At 39.2% G+C, this 5,564-nt stretch overlaps 1 pseudogene; it reads left to right on the top strand.

The window, feature by feature from the left end:
* The first annotated feature begins 559 nt into the window (after nt 1-559).
* LOC125338909 lies at nt 560-1,464 on the top strand (annotated as a pseudogene).
* The last annotated feature ends 4,100 nt before the right edge of the window (nt 1,465-5,564 follow it).

The following is a 5,564-nucleotide window of genomic DNA, read 5'->3' as shown; positions in this document are numbered from 1 at the left end:
ACAGCCAACATTTAGCTTGACCAAATGAAACATTCTGAAATTTCACTGCTAGCTGAAACTGTAGAAAGTAGGTCCTTTCAATGTTGTTAAAGGTGTGTAGCTTCTGGAAATGAATATTTTAAATGAAAAAAGTATATGGCACAATTCCCAACACCAAGGCTGACCAAAGAAGATAATCTCTGCCCATTTAGAAATAAATTAGAAAAATACAAAAATAGCTTTGCTGACAGTTCTGACTCCCAACCCTCAATTTTGCCTGTTCTCATGTTGGTCATTTGCTTTCTGATCTGCGGCTGGGTATTTGCATGCTGGCACCTGTCTCCATTCACATCCTAATTAACTGAGAGTTTCAAGTAAAACACATATTCTGCGCATTGGTGGTTCAGTAGTAGAATTCTCAAACAACACACATTATCTCTTAGTAACCACTTTCATTACTAATAGAATTAAACACTCCAGCGAAAGTGGCAAAGTATTATCCAGATATCATTTACTGTAATAAAGTTCTCTTTTAAAAAAAGAAACAAAAATGGGTGCAGCTGCTGGTCGTCAAGAGTCCTGCCAGGACGGATGCTTTGGGACGGCTGCGGCCAAGGCGGCTGGAAATGGAGAGTGATCAGCACATGGTCTTTAAGAGAGGTCATGAGACAAAACAGGGAAAGTCTGTTAAAATCAAGGATCATGGATCCATGTTCAGTTGGAGTCCAGCTTCATACCACAAATGAGTGCCATAAAACCTACTATACTCGTCATACAGGTTTCAAGACTTTGCAAAAATTGTCCTCAAATGATAAGCTTTTACTTCAACTTAGAACTGGAATGACACTTTCTGGGAACAACACAATTTGCTTTCATCATGTAAAAATTTACATTGACAGATTTGAGGATTTGCAGAAGTCATGTTGTGACCCATTTAACATCCACAAAAGCTAGCCAAAAAGAATTTGCGTGTCATTGACTTAGATGATTCAACTTTTCTGAGTGCAAAATTTGGAAGACAGCTCGTACCTGGTTGGAAGCTTTGTCCAAAATGTACCCAGATAATCAATGGAAGTGTGGATGTTGATTCTGAGGACCGCCAGAGATGGAAACCTGAACTGGATGGAAGAACTGCTAAAGCTTTGAGGTCACTACAGTTTACAAACCCAGAAAAGCAAACTGAATTTGCTCCAGAAACTGGGAAAAGAGAAAAGAGGAGGCTTACAAAAAGTTCAACTGCTGGATCAGACAGACAAGTGATACCAGCAAAGAGTAAGGTCTATGACAGCCAAGGTCTCCTGATTTTCAGTGGGATGGACCTCTGTGACTGCCTCGATGAAGACTGCTTAGGATGTTTCTACGCTTGTCCCTCTTGTTGCTCTACCAAATGTGGGGCTGAATGCTGCTGTGACCGCAAGTGGCAAGTGGCTCTATGAGCAAACAGAAATTGAAGGAGGAGAAATAAGCATGCTGGATAATTTGTAGTCTCAAACTAATGGGTTCTTTAAAGAACCTCTATTTCTAAAATTCTGTCCCTCTTAAGATTGTCTAAGATGTGGAAACCAACTCTATATGTAGTAGTATGGTAGTGTTTTATGTGCTTGAAGAATAATTATTTGATGTAAATTTTGAGGAGTCATTTCTTGGCCGTCAGCTATAAGCCTGAGTTGATGTGACAAGTAGGTTTCCACGTTTCCCTTTCAACACTGTGAGGAAAAACATAACTGGGTCTCTAGAGGTGGGAACAAACTTTCACATTAAAGGGTATTTACTGTGACTATTTCACAGCATTGAAAGCACAAACAATTTACAAAGTATTAATGTTTTGACAGATATTTAAAGGCCACGAAATAGTTTCCTTCATTAATTATTATGATTGCTTTACATGGCCACTTTTTTGATCCCCTCTATTTTATAAGTGACTGCATAGCTGGGAACAAAATAAATTGATTTTTATATCGCTGCCTAGGTGAATGCTAAATTATTTTGGAAATTAAGTGCTTAGATCTATTTTTCTTCAATAAAAATATTTTACTACAGCAAAAAAAGAAACAAAAATGAAGACTTTAGTGACAAAAATTGATTGCATCTTAACATTACAATGGCCATTGCACAAGAGATTTTTCCATTTAATGTAATTCCTTTTTATTGTTTTTCTATTCATACTAGATTTCCTTCAGATGATTATTACCTTTAAGTGTTTGACCTCAAAACTCTTCAGCCTACTTGAAATATGGTTTACAGAAATAGAGCATAATAAACAAAAGATGTAGACCCAAAGACCAAGGTCACAAAATCTTTTTCTTCTAAGAAATGAAAAATCCATGTATATTGTATCATAAATGCTTGGAAATTTCACAAGCGTTTATACCTTAAAACATATAAGTTAAGTTTATTTACATTGCATTTGCGCTCTCTATGTTGTGGATGATAACAACGACAACGACAACAAACAGGATGGACACTGTAAATAACACAGTACCAAAACCATCTTTTCTCATATGTTATTTCCTAATTTTTCCAGAAAGAATCTGAGTGGTCACTCCTCTCTGACTTATGAACTTTTCTTTGAAATTTTTCCTGTCAAGTTACTTATTTTTTTTACCAAATCAATACCGAACAGGCATAATTCTATTATTTTCAATTCTTAAATGTCTTTACTTTGTTGATGTATTTCTATTAAATTATATCTTATGTTTGCCATAAAAATATACTTCACTTAACAACACAGCACCATGAACAAAATCAAAATACAAAATCCCAAATAATCCCACAAAACTTGTCCCCAGTGTCATACAAATCAAGCATCAGCAAATTCTTCCCCTGTTGCTAAGCTTCCCTCTGTTTCCCTTAAAAACATCCCAATAAACTTTTACTTTTCCTAAAATAAAAAACAAGCTATAAAATCATAGGAGAGAATAGAAATCTATGTGTACCAGTTTTCTCCACATTCTCACCATGGCTCTACTCATAATTGACATTTCCTAGGTCATTGTCACTGTGCCTGATGATTCATTAATTCACTACCAATGCACTCATTAAATAATGGAACTATGTTCATATTAGGCTTTTCCCAAGTATTTTCAGTACATGTATTAGGCCAGGCTTGGTAGTGCATTAGTACTTATCAGGTTCCTAGCTTCTACTAATTCCTTGTTATACAAATCTAAATCTGCATCAGTGCTTAAAATAGTTGCTCTAGCTCTGGCTCATTTGAATGAAGAGCAAAAGAGAAGAATGAGAAAATATGTGTGCCATCCAGGTAGGATGGATCATATCTGTAAGGTCCTGTCCTGGAGGGCTACATGCAGATGCCCTCCACCTGATTGTCTCCACCCAGTTACCTAGGTAACCCACATACCTGGAGGCGGTTGCCTCCTCCTTCCCTGAGGTCACATCCTGGCCACACCTCCCCATCCCTGTCCTACAAAGTCATCCCCTGGGGTAACTAGCTCTCTTGCCCACCTCGTGCACCTTGAACTTGGGAGCAGATCAACAGAGTAAACTTTTCTCTCCTGCCTGAATACTGCATGGCATTCTCCTTTACCGGCTACCTACTTTAAAAACCTAACATATATGGTGACTTGTGACTCGGGAAGGGCTTAAGAGTCAATTTTTCTCCTTTTTCTGGGAGTATCCCCATCCTGATGGCCCTTTTTCGTCGAACCAAACTGCTGCAAGATGCCACGTGGGACTTTTCACTAATACCATTGCTGGCTTCCACATCCACATCCACATCCACATCCACATCCATATCCACACCACTTCTCTACCCTGGTGCTTGAAACTGCTGCTGCTCAGGTTCTCTGCCACTCTGTCTGCCGCTTCTGCCCAGTAAGCTCTCATCCACTCACCAGGCCGCTTCCCTCCTGTGCTTTTGGGGGTTTTGCATCACAGTCACACCCAAGCCAGGAAAATGCTAGCATGCCTCTTGGCAGTGCAATGAGGACTGCTCGAAATACTCGCACAGATAGTTTTTGCCACTGCAATGGTAAATGGTCAGGAGTCACTTATATTCAGGCTCGCTCTCTCTTTTCCTCTCTTTCTCTTCCTTTTTCTCCCTCTCTCATCTTCCTGCTTACTTGCTTACTTTATAAAACTCCAAGTTGTACCATCCTGATAATGTGCCTTGCTCACAAAGTTGCCTCTTTTCACAGATCTTCAAAACTGAGGCTTGACCAACGTGCTTTGTCAGCAAAGATATGTAAAAGTTATTTTCTCTAGCATTGACCATGTGGTGGATATCAGGTTTAACAGGTGCCATTGTGCCATGCTACCTGTTCTCTGTTAGTGTGTTTGTGTCCTGCCACCCCCGCCCCTCAACAGAGCATCCCACTGAAGTTTATCAAAATATGGTTTCTCCATTTATAATCTGAAAATTTTTGTTTGCTAGCAAAATTGTTTTTCTAACTGACCACGTGGTTCTAAAATATTGGGCAAAAAGAATGTCACTTACTATTGGAATTCCAAGAGTCTACCGCTGAAATTCATTTTTGCACGCTGTAAAACCTATGTGCGCAGTGTGTATGTGTGTTCCGTGTGTGTATGTCTGTGTAAACATCATTTGTTAGTAAAGTCTCAGAAAAGGGAAGAAACAGTGTAGGAAGAAGATGGTATGGGTATGTCTTAAATTCATACAAGACAAAGATTGTTAAATTGGTGTACAATTGTTGGCTGTGACTTAAACACTGAAGTAAAACCAGTATGTCAATCTTTATATGTCCATATAGCTATATATTTTGCTAAAACTCAGCACATATACTGAATTTTGTCATTGCAGAATTCTGGCAAGTATTTGTTGGTCAAATCTTTTTTCTTTCTTTCTCTCTTTCTTTCTTTCTTTCTTTCTTTCTTTCTTTCTTTCTTTCTTTCTTTCTTTCTTTCTATCCTTATTGTAAAGGTAACAGGATTTACAATTACATAAGTAAGATAATGAGTACATTTCTTTTTAAACACTGTTACCCCACCATATTTTCTGCTGCTTAGCCCTCCCTTCTCCCCTCCCCAAAGTTGTATAGTTCATTTCCAACATAGTGTCATCTTCTTCCTTTTTAAATGTATGTATTTGGGATTAAACTCAGTGCTTGGGTATTATCCCTTAGCCTTTTCATTCAAAGCTAACACTTTACCACCTGAGTCATAGCTCTACCTTTGGCTGTTTGGTGGTTAATTGGAGATAAGATTCTCATGGACTTTGCTTTGCATTGTGTGTATATTGAAAGACCCCCAAGCGGTGGGCTGTCTTTCTATCTGAGGAGACCCCCAGAGATCAACGAGACACACGAGGGCTGCAACAGCAAGAGGTTTATTGCGAGTTACGGGTACCCGGGCGTCCAAGTCCTCGCAGGGAGGTGGCGCGCCAGAGCTCGATGCCTAGGGGTTTTTATGGGGGGAAGTCGCGGAAGCGGGCTTACAGAAGCTGACAGCAAGGTTACAGGGATAGGGATTGGTCAGTCCAAATAAGGCAAGGAACAGGGTTACATGACTCTGATTGGTCCACGTTGGTGAGCCTGAATGACTTTTCGTTTTCCTGTTTTTGCAACCCTTGGTTCTCGAAAAACTTATTTTGAACTTATCTGTTTGGC

This window comes from Perognathus longimembris, chromosome 20, assembly GCF_023159225.1.
Source record: "Perognathus longimembris pacificus isolate PPM17 chromosome 20, ASM2315922v1, whole genome shotgun sequence".
NCBI lineage: Eukaryota > Metazoa > Chordata > Mammalia > Rodentia > Heteromyidae > Perognathus > Perognathus longimembris.
This window is presented reverse-complemented; position numbering and strand designations above follow the sequence as displayed.